This window comes from Panulirus ornatus, chromosome 61 (genome assembly GCF_036320965.1).
Source record: "Panulirus ornatus isolate Po-2019 chromosome 61, ASM3632096v1, whole genome shotgun sequence".
NCBI classification, from domain to species: Eukaryota; Metazoa; Arthropoda; class Malacostraca; order Decapoda; family Palinuridae; genus Panulirus; species Panulirus ornatus.
This window is the reverse complement of record NC_092284.1, coordinates 5,753,921-5,769,223: the sequence shown is the minus strand read 5'-3', so window position 1 is coordinate 5,769,223 and position 15,303 is coordinate 5,753,921. Positions and strand designations below refer to the sequence as shown.

At 40.9% G+C, this 15,303-nt stretch overlaps 1 protein-coding gene across 1 annotated transcript in view; it reads left to right on the top strand.

The window, feature by feature from the left end:
* The first annotated feature begins 4,497 nt into the window (after positions 1–4,497).
* LOC139767430 (protein mono-ADP-ribosyltransferase PARP3-like) overlaps positions 4,498–15,303 on the top strand; it is a 28,432-nt gene continuing 17,626 nt past the window's right edge. The window contains exon 1 of the mRNA XM_071696811.1: positions 4,498–4,584. The gene's annotated coding sequence lies outside the window, so the exon portion shown is untranslated. The remainder of the gene's footprint in view (positions 4,585–15,303) is intronic.

Genomic DNA, 15,303 nt, shown 5'->3' with positions numbered 1-15,303 from the left:
GGTTGGTAAGGTTATTTAATGTATGTATGACTCATGGTGAGGTGCCTGAGGATTGTGGAATGCGTGCATAGTGCCATTGTACAAAGGCAAAGGGGATAAGAGTGAGTGCTCAAACTACAGAAGCTTAAGTTTGTTGAGTATTCCTGGAAGATTGTATGGGAGGGTATTGATTGAGAGGGTGAAGGTATGTACAGAGCATCAGATTGGGGAGGAACACTGTAGTTTTAGAAATGGTAGAGGATGTAAGGATCTGGAATATACTTTGAATAATGTACCTTAGAAAAACAGATGGATTTGTACGTGGCATTTATGTATCTGGCGAGGGCATATGATAGGGTTGATAGAGATACTTTGTGGAAGGTTTTAAGAATATATGGTGTGGGAGGTAAGCTGTTAGAAGCAGAGAAGTTTTTATGAAGGTTGTAAGGCATGTGTATGAGTAGGAAGAGAGGAGAGTGATTGGTTCTCAGTGAATTCGGTCTGCAGCAGGGGTGTGTGATATCCCCCATAGTTGTTTAATTTGCTTATGGATGGGGTGGTAAGGGAGGTAATTGCAAGAGTTTTGGAGAGAGGGGTGAGTATCCAGTCTGTTTGAGATGAAAGGGCCTGGGAAGTGAGTCAATCATTGTTCTCTGATGATACAGGCTGGACGTAATGAGTGGTGTGCCACGGGTTGGTCCTAGGCCCAATTATTCTCATAATATACATTAATGACCTAGAACTTGGTCTCATATCCAAGATCTCCAAATTTGCTGACAATACTAAACTAGGAGGTAGAGCTGAGAACAGGTGGGACTGCAAAATGATTCAAAGATATTGTACCATACCTGAAGAGTGGTCAGACAGATGGCAAATGAAGTTTGATGTAGACAAGTGTGAAGTTATTCACTTTGAAGACAAGAATTTACGTTATGACTACAAACTATTCGGGAACTCTCTAACTGAAGTAAATGAAGACAAGGACCTTGGAGTTGTCATTAGCAACAATTTGAAGTACACTAAACTGTGTCAAGCAGCAAGTGAAAAAGGCAATCAAATGTTAGGTTTCATAGCTAAGAACATAGATTATAAGACACCAGAAACAATTTTCACACTATAATTCTATAGTAAGACCATGCCTTGAATATGCAGTCCAGTTTTGGTCCCCAAACTATAAGAAAGATGAGGAAAAATTAGAGCAAGTACAAAGACAAATGACAAAAATTGATCCCATCCCTTAGAAATCTGACATACGAAGAGACTTAAAATGATTGGATCTCATCTCCCTTAAAAAAGTAGACCGCGGCAACTTAATCTAAGTATTCAAAATTCTGAACAAGTTCAAAGATATAGTACAGACGTGGGAAAAAGCTTTTCCTATATGTGTGTTGAGCACTGGAAAAAGTTACCGTCAAACATAGTAAATGCTAAAATTATGAATACCTTCAAAAGTTTAGACAAATATCTTATGATTCAGGTAATTTCTGAGAAAATGCCAGAAGTAAATGTATAAACAACAGCAGTAATGGGGACACTAGAAGGCTTATATGGAGAAGTGGGGAGTCAGTGATAGCTTAAAAAACTACAGAGCAGAATTACATTTCATTTTTTGTAAAATCTTTTTTTTCTTATTTCAGACAACCCAGTCATGGGTCAATCAGGCCTGCTGTTGTCTATCTTTCTCATGTAAACTAATGTGCATCACACTCTTTTAAATACCACACATTTCTCTTACCCTTTCATTACTTACTTGATCAAACCACCTCACACCACACATTGGCTTCAAACATTTCATTTCCAACACATCCACCCTCCTTTGCACAGCCCTATCTATAGCCTATGCCTCACAACAATACAATATTGTTGGAACTACTATTCCTTCAAACATACATATTTTTGCTCTCCCAGATAACATTCCCTCTTTCCTTACATTCTTCATTGCTCCCAGATCCTTCGCCCCTCCTCCACCCTGTGACTCACTTCTGCTTTCTAATCTGTCCACCTCCCATCTTTCTCATGCCACATGCATCTTTTGCACATGCCATCACTGCTTACCTAAATACATCCCATTCCTCATTCACTCCCCTCTGGTAATATGCTCTCACCTTTTGCCCTTCTACACTCAATCTCCTGGTACTTCCTCACACAAGTCTCCTTTCCTAGCTCACTTACTCTCACCACTCTCTTCTCCCCAACATTCTCTATTCTTTTTTGAAAAGCTTTACAAATCTTCACCTTTGCCTCCACAAGATAGTGATCAGACATCTCACCAGCTGCTCCTTTCAGTACACTAACATCCAAAAGTCTCTCTTTTCTGTGCCTGTCAACACGTAATACAATAATGCCCTTTGACCATCTCTTTTACTCTCATACCTATACTGATGTATATCTCTCTTTTTATGACAGGTATTCCATTCACCAGTCTTTTTCCGGCACACAAATCCGCAAGCTCCTTACCATTTCCATGCACAACACTGAATACCCCATGTACACCAGTTATACCCTCAACTGCCACTTTACTCACCTCTCATTTAAATAACTCATTTCTAATACCCAGTCTTGTGCCTCAAAGCTGCTGACACGCTCTGCTGCTCCCAAAACACTTGCCTCTTGTGATCTTTCTGCTCATGACCAGATGCATAAGCACCACTAATCTCCCATCTCTATCCATCTACTTTCAGTTTTACCCACATCAGTCTAGAATTTACCTTCCTACACTCTATCACACACTCCCAGAACTGCTTCAGGAGTAATGCTACTCCTTCTTTAGTTCTTGTTCTCTCACCAACCCCTGACTTTACTCCCAGTACTTTTCCAAACCATTCTTCCCCTTTACTCTTGAGCTTCATTTCACTCAGAGCCAGGTCATCCAGGTTTCTTTCCTTAAACACTACCTATCTCTCCTTTTTTCTCATCTTGGTTACATCCACACACATTCAGACACCCCAATCTGAGCACTCTCAGCTTGACTCCTTCTGTTTCCTCTTTTAGATGCAGAAATACAAGAAGTGGAGGGTTTCCAGCCCCCCATCTCTGCCCCTCTTTAGCCGCTTTCTATAACACATGGGGAATATGTGGGAAGTTTTCTTTCTCCCCATCCCCACATACCACAAGCATTTCCTTGGCACCAGTAATTATAATTATCAAACCATTTGTAATGAGTCTTTTTTCAGCAGCTTCAAGTAGGCAACACTAGTCTGCTGTATTCGTTTGCTTTATATATATATATATATATATATATATATATATATATATATATATATATATATATATATATATATATATATTATCCCTGGGGATAGGGGATTAAGAATACTTCCCACGTATTCCCTGCGTGTCGTAGAAGGCGACTAAAAGGGGAGGGAGCGGGGGGCTGGAAATCCTCCCCTCTCGTTTTTTTTTAATTTTCCAAAAGAAGGAACAGAGGGGGCCAGGTGAGGATATTCCAAAAAAGGCCCAGTCCTCTGTTCTTAATGCTACATCGCTAACGCGGGAAATGGCAAATAGTTTAAAAGAAAAAAAAGAAATATATATATATATATATATATATATATTTATATTTTATTTTATTATACTTTGTCGCTGTCTCCCGCGTTTGCGAGGTAGCGCAAGGAAACAGACGAAAGAAATGGCCCAACCCCCCCCCCCATACACATGTATATACATACGTCCACACACGCAAATATACATACCTACACAGCTTTCCATGGTTTACCCCAGACGCCCCACATGCCCTGCTTCAATCCACTGACAGCACGTCAACCCCGGTATACCACATCGCTCCAATTCACTCTATTCCTTGCCCTCCTTTCACCCTCCTGCATGTTCAGGCCCCGATCACACAAAATCTTTTTCACTTCTTCCCATCTCGTTTTTTTTTAATTTTCCAAAAGAAGGAACAGAGAAGGGGGCCAGGTGAGGGTATTCCCTCAAGGGCCCAGTCCTCTGTTCTTAACGCTACCTCGCTAATGCGGGAAATGGCGAATAGTTTGAAAGAAAATATATATATATATATATATATATATATATATATATATATATATATATATATATATATATATATATATATATATTTTTTTTTATACTATTCGCCATTTCCCGCATTTACGAGGTAGCGTTAAGAACAGAGGACTGGGCCTTAGAGGGAAAATTCTCACCTGGCCCCCTTCTCTGTTCCTTCTTTTGGAAAATTTAAAAAAAAAAAAATGAGAGGGGAGGATTTCCAGCCACCCACTCCCTCCCCTTTTAGTCGCCTTCTATGACACGCAGGGAATACGTGGGAAGTATTCTTTCTCCCCTATCCCCAGGGATAATATATATATATATATATATATATATATATATATATATATATATATATATATATATATATATATATATATATTTCGATTGGCTTGTAGTTCTTGCCAGGGTCGGGAATGTAATATGACATCCAACACTGCAGGACCACGGTTTAAAGTGACCATTATAGTGTAACAACTTAGCCTTTTGAATCATTCATATCTTATTTTACAGAGCTGCACAGGCTTGAACACCATATTGAAAAAGTTTGAAATACTGGACTCCAACCTCACATTACTGGAAAATCATAGTCGGGAATTTAAGGTAAAATCAAAACTCATCATCTTACATTCTTTAAACCTTTCTTTTTTATTTGGTGGTCATATTTCAACATCTTCAAAGAGGCTTAATCAGCTCTCAGACAGCATTGACATAAACACCTCTAGCTTTCATTATATATGAAAAAGTTTGAATTTTGCTCAAGAGGATTGCAAGAAAAGGATGTATCAATACTGGCTAGGAAATTTAGTTACCCATGATTACATCTGGAAGACTGGTAAGTGAAGGAAACTAGTAAGTGTGTAAAAAGAGAAAGACATTAGAATAACAGCAAGGTCATTATGTTAAGGAGAGGGGAGAGACAAGTTAATTGGAGTGTGAATTAGAATGAAGAGAACTTGGAGAGAGTAAGGTATTTTAGATACTTGGGAGTAAACATGGCAGCAAATGGGACCATGGGAGCTAAAGTGAGTCATAAGGTGAATGAGGGGGCAAAGGTCCTGGGCATATTGAGGAATGTGTGGAAAGAGATCCACTATCTGAGTGGTCAAAAATGGGTTTATGTGACAGAATAATAGTTCTGACAGTGTTGTATGGATGTGAGTATGGGCCTGTGATGACAAAGTACAAAAGAGGGTGAATATGCCTGAAAGTAAATGTCTGAGGACATTTAAGGAGGGTTAATTGAGTAAGAAATGATATGGTAGGAGAGAGGTGTGGTAGTAAGAGGAGTATGTTTGAGACTGCCAAAGATGTTAGGGGTGCTGAAATGGTTTGGACAAATGTAGATGTTGACGAAGAGGGAATATCTGTCAGCAATGGAGGGAACAAGAAAAAGGGGGAACCAAGGGAGAAGTGGAAGACATTTTGGGTGTTCAAGGCACTAACAATGAAATCACTTAAGAGAATTAAACCCAAACCTCCCCTTGGCACCAAGAACCTTTTAGTTCTCCCGTTTAGTAATAATTATACTTTACTTCCCATGTTGCTGAAGTCCTTTAATGTAAATGTTGTCTTCAGCAACAACATTACTATAAAGGATATCTTAATCAGGAGCTTACAGAAAGTTCTGCTCGATGCATCTTTATAGCACCAAGTAAAAATTGTGATGAGTTTTATGTTGGGCAGACTGGTAAGGATCTTTCCATTAGACTTTAGCAACATAATCATAGGATAAGAAGAGGACAAGAATCAAATGCCTTGTTTAATCATGTTGAAAAATATGATCACTGTATTAACTGGAGTAATGCTATCTCAGTTACTAACTCTAACTCCTGTACCACAAGAGATATCAATGAATCTTCTATTATTAGATACACAAAGAATTGCAACATTAATATTAGTGAAGGTCTATACAAACTGGCTAGCTTTATTGTATGTGTATGTATATGATGATATGTATGTGAATATATATGTGCATGTGTAGGCGTTTGGACAATTTTTGCAGGGAAAAAATGCAAATGACTGGGAGACGTATAAAAGAAAGAGGCAGGAGGTCAAGAGAAAGGTGCAAGCAGTGAAAAAGAGGGCAAATGAGAGTTGGGGTGAGAGACTATCATTAAATTTTAGGGAGAATAAAAAGATGTTTTGGAAGGAGGTAAATAAAGTGTGTAAGACAAGGGAGCAAATGGGAACATCAGTGAAGGGGGCTAATGGGGAGGTGAAAGTAGTGGTGATGTGAGAAGGAGATGGAGTGAGTATTTTGAAGGTTTGTTGAATGTCTTTGATGATAGAGTGGCAGATATAGGGTGTTTTGGTCGAGATGGTGTGCAAAGTGAGAGGGTTAGGGAGAATGATTTAGTGAACAGAGAAGAGGTACTAAAAGCTTTGAGAAAGATGAAAGCTGGCAAGGCGGCAGGTTTGGATGGTATTGCAATGGAATTTATTAAAAAAGGGGGTGACTGTATTGTTAACTGGTTGGTAAGGATATTTAATGTATGTATGTCTCATGGTGAGGTGCCTGAGGATTGGCATAATGCGTGCATAGGGCCATTGTACAAAGGCAAAGGGGATAAGAGTGAGTGCTCAAATTACAGAGGTATAAGTTTGTTGAGTACAGAATGGAAAAAGGTGAGAACAATGGAAGTAAGGGGAGTGGGGGAGGAATGGGATGTATTTAGGGAATCAGTGATGGATTGCGCAAAAGATGCTTGTGGCATGAGAAGAGTGGGAGGTGGGTTGATTAGAAAGGGTAGTGAGTGGTGGGATGAAGAAGTAAGAGTATTAGTGAAAGAGAAGAGAGAGGCATTTGGACGATTTTTGCAGGGAAAAAATGAAATTGAGTGGGAGACGTATAAAAGAAAGAGACAGGAGGTCAAGAGAAAGGTGCAAGAGGTGAAAAAAAGGGCAAATGAGAGTTGGGGTGAGTGAGTATCATTAAATTTTTGGGAGAATAAAAAGATGTTCTGGAAGGAGGTAAATAAAGTGCGTAAGACAAGGGAGCAAATGGGAACTTCAGTGAAGGGCGCAAATGGGGAGGTGATAACAAGTAGTGGTGATGTGAGAAGGAGATGGAGTGAGTATTTTGAAGGTTTGTTGAATGTGTTTGATGATAGAGTGGCAGATATAGGGTGTTTTGGTCGAGGTGGTGTGCAAAGTGCGAGGGTTAGGGAAAATGAGTTGGTAAACAGAGAAGAGGTAGTAAAAGCTTTGCGGAAGATGATAGCCGGCAAGGCAGCAGGTTTGGATGGTATTGCAGTGGAATTTATTAAAAAAGGGGGTGACTGTATTGTTGACTGGCTGGTAAGGTTATTTAATGTATGTATGACTCATGGTGAGATGCCTGAGGATTGGCGGAATGCGTGCATAGTGCCATTGTACAAAGGCAAAGGGGATAAGAGTGAGTGGTCAAATTACAGAGGTATAAGTTTGTTGAGTATTCCTAGCAAATTATATGGGAGGGTATTGATTGAGAGGGTGAAGGCATGTACAGAGCATCAGATTGGGGAAGAGCAGTGTGGTTTCAGAAGTGGTAGAGGATGTGTGGATCAGGTGTTTGCTTTGAAGAATGTATGTGAGAAATACTTAGAAAAGCAAATGGATTTGTATGTAGCATTTATGGATCTGGAGAAGGCATATGATAGAGTTGATAGAGATGCTCTGTGGAAGGTATTAAGAATATATGGTGTGGGAGGCAAGTTGTTAGAAGCAGTGAAAAGTTTTTATTGAGGATGTAAGGCATGTGTACGTGTAGGAAGAGAGGAAAGTGATTGGTTCTCAGTGAATGTAGGTTTGCGGCAGGGGTGTGTGATGTCTCCATGGTTGTTTAATTTGTTTATGGATGGGGTTGTTAGGGAGGTGAATGCAAGAGTTTTGGAAAGAGGGGCAAGTATGAAGTCTGTTGGGGATGAGAGAGCTTGGGAAGTGAGTCAGTTGTTGTTCGCTGATGATACAGCGCTGGTGGCTGATTCATGTGAGAAACTGCAGAAGCTGGTGACTGAGTTTGGTAAAGTGTGTGAAAGAAGAAAGTTAAGAGTAAATGTGAATAAGAGCAAGGTTATTAGGTACAGTAGGGTTGAGGGTCAATTCAATTGGGAGGTGAGTTTGAATGGAGAAAAACTGGAGGAAGTGAAGTGTTTTAGATATCTGGGAGTGGATCTGGCAGCGGATGGAACCATGGAAGCGGAAGTGGATCATAGGGTGGGGGAGGGGGCGAAAATTCTGGGAGCCTTGAAGAATGTGTGGAAGTCGAGAACATTATCTCGGAAAGCAAAAATGGGTATGTTTGAAGGAATAGTGGTTCCAACAATGTTGTATGGTTGCGAGGTGTGGACTATGGATAGAGTTGTGCGCAGGAGGATGGATGTGCTGGAAATGAGATGTTTGAGGACAATGTGTGGTGTGAGGTGGTTTGATCGAGTAACTAACGTAAGGGTAAGAGAGATGTGTGGAAATAAAAAGAGCGTGGTTGAGAGAGCAGAAGAGGGTGTTTTGAAATGGTTTGGTCACATGGAGAGAATGAGTGAGGAAAGATTGACCAAGAGGATATATGTGTTGGAGGTGGAGGGAACGAGGAGAAGAGGGAGACCAAATTGGAGGTGGAAAGATGGAGTGAAAAAGATTTTGTGTGATCGGGGCCTGAACATGCAGGAGGGTGAAAGGAGGGCAAAGAATAGAGTGAATTGGAGCGATGTGGTATACCGGGGTTGACGTGCTGTCAGTGGATTGAATCAAGGCATGTGTATGGGGGTGGGTTGGGCCATTTCTTTCGTCTGTTTCCTTGCGCTACCTCGCAAACACGTGAGACAGCAAAAAAAAAAAAAAAAAAAAAAAAAAAGTTTGTTGAGTATTCCTGGGTGATTATATGGGAGGGTATTGACTGAGAAGGTGAAGGCATGCACAGAGCATCAAATTGGGGAAGAGCAGTGTGGCTTCAGAAGTGGTAGAGGATGTGTGGATCAGGTGTTTGCTTTGAAGAATTTATGCGAGAAATACTTAGAAAAGCAAATGGATTTGTATGTAGCATTTATGGATCTAGAGAACGCATATGATATAGTTGATAGAGATGCTCTGTGGAAGGTATTAAGAATATATGGTGTGGGAGGCAAGTTGTTAGAAACAGTGAAAAGTTTTTATCGAGGATGTAAGGCTTGTGTACGTGGAGGAAGAGGAAAGTGATTGGTCCTCGTTGAATGTTGGTTTGTGGCAGGGGTGCGTGATGTCTCCATGGTTGTTGAATTCTTTTATGGATGGGGTTGTTAGGGAGGTGAATGCAAGAGTTTTGGAAAGAGGAGCAAGCATGCAGTCTGTTGTGGATTAGAGAGCTTGGGAAGTTAGTCAGTTGTTGTTCACTGATGATACAGCGCTGGTGGTTGATTCGGGTGAGAAACTGCACAAGCTGGTGACTGAGTTTGGTAAAGTGTGTGAAAGAAGAAGGCTGAGAGTAAATGTGAATAAGAGCAAGGTTATTAGGTGCAATAGGGTTGAGGGACAAGTCATTTGGGAGGTAAGTTTGAATGGAGAAAAATTGGAGGAAGTGAAATGTTTTCGATATCTGGGAGTGGATTTGGCAGCAGATGGAACCATGGAAGTGGAAGTGAATCATAGGGTGGGGGAGGGGGCGAAAGTTCTGGGAGCGTTGAAGAATGTGTGGAAGTCAAGAACGTTATCTTGGAAAGCAAAAATGGGTGTTTGAAGGAATAGTGGTTCCAACAATGTTATATGGTTGTGAGGTGTGGGCTGTAGATAGAGTTGTGCAGAGGAGGGTGGATGTGCTGGAAATGAGATGTATGAGGACAATATGTGGTGTGAGGTGGTTTGATCGAGTAAGTGATGAAAGGGTAACAGAGATGTGTGGTAATAAAAAGAGTGTGGTTGAGAGACCAGAAGAGGATGTTTTGAAATGGTTTGGTCACAAGGAGAGAATGAGTGAGGAAAGATTGACAAAGAAGATATATGTGTCAGAGGTGGAGGGAATGAGGAGAAGTGGGAGACCAAATTGGAGGTGGAAAGATGGAGTGAAAAAGATTTTAGTGATTGTGGTATACCGGTGTTGACGTGCTGTCAATAGACTGAACCACGGCATTTGAAGCGTCTGGGGTAAACCATGGAAAGTTCTGTGGGGCCTGGATGTGGAAAGGGAGCTGTGGCTTGGGTGCAATATACATGACAGCTAGAGGCTGAGTGTGAACGAATGTGGCCTTTGTTGTCTTTTCCTAGCGCTACTTCGCGCACATGCGGGGGAAGGGGTTGTCATTTTATGTGTGGCGGGGTGGCGACGGGAATGAATAAGGGCAGACAGTATGAATTATGTACTTGTGTTTATATGTATATGTCTGTGTGCGTAAATATATGTATACATTGAGATGTATAGGTATATATATGTGCGTGTGTGGACGTGTATGTATATACATGTGTACGTGGCTTGGTTGGGACATTCTTTTGTCTGTTTTCTTGTGCTACCTCGCTAACGCAGGAGACAGCGACAAAGCATAATGAAATATAAATAAATATATAATATATATGTATGTGAGTGGGTAGGCCAATCTTTCTTCGTCTGTTTCCTGGCACTACCTCGCTGACGCTGGAAATGGCTATCAAGTATAATAATAAAATAAATTGATTAATATATTATTATTTGCCCAGTCCATTGAATTCAAAATCAGTTAAATCTAGGGTTTACTGTAGCTCTCAGCATTGGTAGGCTTTCTGTAGATCTTGAAGGGTAAGTGACCAGATTCCCTAGTTATCAACACATCAATCAATGGTGGTTTGCCTTCTTTTTCCCACTCAGTTTTGAATTGGATGATGGGTTGGTTGGCTGGAAATCCTCCCTACCTGTATTACTTTCCAAAAGAAAGAACAGAAAAAGGAGCCAAGTGAGGATTTTTCCTTCTAAAGCTCTGTCATTTGCTTTTGATGCTACTTCACTGACATGGGAAATGGCAAGCATGTATGAAAAAAAAAATATGGACATGTGGTTATATACGAGATGTCCTTGATTAGGGTCATAGTTGCCTGTACCATCTCATTTAACATAATAAAAGGTGGTATTGAAGAAAAGGAAGGTTAGAATTAAGGCTGAATGTTGTAGAAGTGGATAGAAAAAACAAGATCTAGGAGCTGTAGTTACGGAAGTAAGATGGATCCCAGTTGTATAATACAGGTAAGTGGGCCTGCAGCCCGCTCAACCCCTCTCAGTTGGTGGCTCTTTTCTGGTTTTGTATTGGAGAATTATTTGATGGTTATACTTCCATGAATTGTTGAAAAACTGAAAGATAGATGCAAGAGTTTTTGGAAAGAGGGGCAAGTATGCAGTCTGTTGGGGATGAGAGGGCCTGGAAAGTGGTCATTTGTCTGCTGATGATGTAGCCCTGGTGGCTGATTCTCTGTAGAAACTGAAGAAGTTGGTGACTGAGTTTGGAAGAAAGAGTATGAAAGAAGAAAGTTGTGAGTGAATGTGAATAAAAGCAAGGTAATTAGGTTCAGCAGGGTTGAGGGACAAGTTTAATGGGATGTAAGTTTGAATGGAGAAAAATTACAAGGAAATGGAGTGTTTTAGATATCTGGGAGTGGACTTCGCTGTGATTATAACCAAGGAAGCGGAAGTGAGTCACAGGGTGGGGGAGGGTGTGAAGGTTCTGGGAGCAATGAAGAATAAGTGGAAAGAGAGAACGTTATCTTGGAGCAAAAATGGGTATGTTTGAAGGAATAGTAGTTCCAACAATATTATATTGTGAGGCATGGGCTATAAATAGGGTTGTGTGGAGGAGGGTGGAGGTGTTGAAGATGAAATATTTGAGGACAATATGTGGTGTAATGTGGTTTGATCGAGTAAGTAATGAAAGGGCAAGAGAAATGTGTGGAAATAAAGAGAGTGTGGTTGAGTGAGCAGAAGCGGGTGTGATGAAATGGTTTGGACATATGGAGAGAATGAGTAAAGAAAGATTGACAAAGAGGATATATGTGTCAGAGGGGGAGGGAACAAGGAGAAGCAGGAGACCAGATTGGAGGTGGAAGGATGGAGTGAAAAAGATTTTGAGCATTCGGGGCCTGAACATAGAGGAGGGTGAGAAGTGTGCAAAGAATAGAGTGAATAGGAACAATGAGGTAATCTGGGGTTGACATGCTGTCAATGGACTGAACCTGGGTATGTGAAGCATCTGGGGTAAACCATGGAAAGGTCTGTGGGGAATGGATGTGGATAGGGAGCTGTGGTTTCGGTGCATTACAAATGACAGCTAGAGACTGAGAGTGAACATATGTGGCCTTTTTTGTTCCTCGTGCTGCCTCGCTGGAGGGGGGGGGATGCTATTTCCCGTGTGGGGGTGGCAATGGGAATGGATGAAGTCAGCAAATGTGGATATCTACATGTGTATATATGTATATGTCTGTGTATGTATATGCTGAAAGGTATATGTATGTATATGTGTGGGTGTTTATGTATATACATGTGTATGTGGGTGGGTTGAGTCATTCCTCATCTGTTTCCTTGCACTATCTCGCTAATGCAGGAGATGGCGGTTAAGTATAAGAAATGATAATAATAATAATATTGATAATAATAATAATAATAATAATAATAATAATAATAATAATAATAATAATAATAATTTTTTTTTTCTTTTTTTTTTTTAATTTTCCAAAAGAAGGAACAGAGAATTGGGCCAGTTGAGGGTATCCCCTCAAAGACCCAGTCCTCTGTTCTTAACGCTACCTTGCTAATGCGGGAAATGGCGAATAGTTTGAAATAGTTTAATTTGTTTATGGATGGGGTTGTTGGGGAGGTGAATGCAAGAGTTTTGGAAAGAGGGGCAAGTATGAAATCTGTTGGGGATGAGAGAGCTTGGGAAGTGAGTCAGTTGTTGTTTGCTGATGATACAGCGCTGGTGGCTGATTCATGTGAGAAACTGCAGAAGCTGGTGACTGAGTTTGGTAAAGTGTGTGAAAGAAGAAAGTTAAGAGTAAATGTGAATAAGAGCAAGGTTATTAGGTACAGTAGGGTTGAGGGTCAAGTCAATTGGGAGGTGAGTTTGAATGGAGAAAAACTGGAGGAAGTGAAGTGTTTTAGATATCTGGGAGTGGATCTGGCAGCGGATGGAACCATGGAAGCGGAAGTGGATCATAGGGTGGGGGAGGGGGCGAAAATTCTGGGAGCCTTGAAGAATGTGTGGAAGTCAAGAACATTATCTCGGAAAGCAAAAATGGGTATGTTTGAAGGAATAGTGGTTCCAACAATGTTGTATGGTTGCGAGGCGTGGGCTATGGATAGAGTTGTGCGCAGGAGGATGGATGTGCTGGAAATGAGATGTTTGAGGACAATGTGTGGTGTGAGGTGGTTTGATCGAGTAAGTAACGTAAGGGTAAGAGAGATGTGTGGAAATAAAAAGAGCGTGGTTGAGAGAGCAGAAGAGGGTGTTTTGAAATGGTTTGGGCACATGGAGAGAATGAGTGAGGAAAGATTGACCAAGAGGATATATGTGTCGGAGGTGGAGGGAATGAGGAGAAGAGGGAGACCAAATTGGAGGTGGAAAGATGGAGTGAAAAAGATTTTGTGTGATCGGGGCCTGAACATGCAGGAGGGTGAAAGGAGGGCAAGGAATAGAGTGAATTGGAGCGATGTGGTATACCGGGGTTGACGTGCTGTCAGTGGATTGAATCGGGGCATGTGAAGCGTCTGGGGTAAACCATGGAAAGCTGTGTAGGTATGTATATTTGCGTGTGTGAACGTATGTATATACATGTGTATGGGGGTGGGTTGGGCCATTTCTTTCGTCTGTTTCCTTGCGCTACCTCGCAAACGCGGGAGACAGCGACAAAGCAAAAAAAAAAAAAATAATAATAATAATAATAATAATACTATATATATGTATATGTCTGTGTATGTATATGTATGTATACATTCAAATGTATAAGTATGTATATGTGCATGTGTGGGCATTTATGTATATACTTGTGTATGTGGGTGGGTTGGGCCATTATTTTGTCTGTTTCCTTTCACTACCTCGCTAACACGGGAGACCGCGGCTAAGTATGATAAATGAATAGAGGTGAAAAAGAGGGCAAATGAGAGTTGGGGTGAGAGACTATCATTAAATTTTAGGGAGAATGAAAAGATGTTTTGGAAGGAGGTAAATAAAGTGCGTAAGACAAGGGAACAAATGGGAACTTCAGTGAAGGGGGCTAATGGGGAGGTGATAACAAATAGTGGTGATGTGAGAAGGAGATGGAATGACTATTTTGAAGGTTTGTTGAATGTGTTTGATGATAGAGTGGCAGATATAGGGTGTTTTGGTCAAGGTGGTGTGCAAAGTGAGAGGGTTAGGGAGAATGATTTGGTAAACAGAGAAGAGGTAGTAAAAGCTTTGCGGAAGATGAAAGCCAGCAAGGCAGCGGGTTTGGATGGTATTGCAGTGGAATTTATTAAAAAAGGGGGTGACTATATTGTTGACTGGTTGGTAAGGTTATTTAATGTATGTATGACTCATGGTGAGGTGCCTGAGGATTGGCAGAATGCTTGCATAGTGCCATTGTACAAAGGCAAAGGAGATAAAAGTGAGTGCTCAAATTACAGAGGTATAAGTTTGTTGAGTATTCCTGGGAAATTATATGGGAGGGTATTGATTGAGAGGGTGAAGGCATGTACAGAGTATCAGATTGGGGAAGAGCAGTGTGGTTTCAGAAGTGGTAGAGGATGTGTGGATCAGGTGTTTGCTTTGAAGAATGTATGTGAGAAATACTTGGAAAAGCAAATGGATTTGTATGTAGCATTTATGGATCTGGAGAAGGCATATGATAGAGTTGATAGAGATGCTCTGCGGAAGATATTAAAAATATATGGTGTGGGAGGCAAGTTGTCCGAAGTAGTGAAAAGTTTTTATCGAGGATGTAAGGCATGTGTACATGTAGGAAGAGAGGAAAGTGATTGGTTCACAGTGAATGTAGGTTTGCGGCAGGGGTGTGTGATGTCTCCATGGTTGCTTAATTTGTTTATGGATGGGGTTGTTAGGGAGGTGAATGCAAGAGTTTTGGAAAGAGGGGCAAGTATGCAGTCTGTTGTGGACAAGGGAGCTTGGGAAGTGAGTCAGTTGTTGTTTGCTGATGATACAGCGCTGGTGGCTGATTCATGTGAGAAACTGCAGAAGCTGGTGACTGAGTTTGGTAAAGTGTGTGAAAGAAGAAAGTTAAGAGTAAATGTGAATAAGAGCAAGGTTATTAGGTACAGTAGGGTTGAGGGACAAGTCAACTGGGAGGTAAGTTTGAATGGAGAAAAACCGGAGGAAGTGAAGTGTTTTAGGTATCTGAGAGTGGATTTGGCAGCGGATG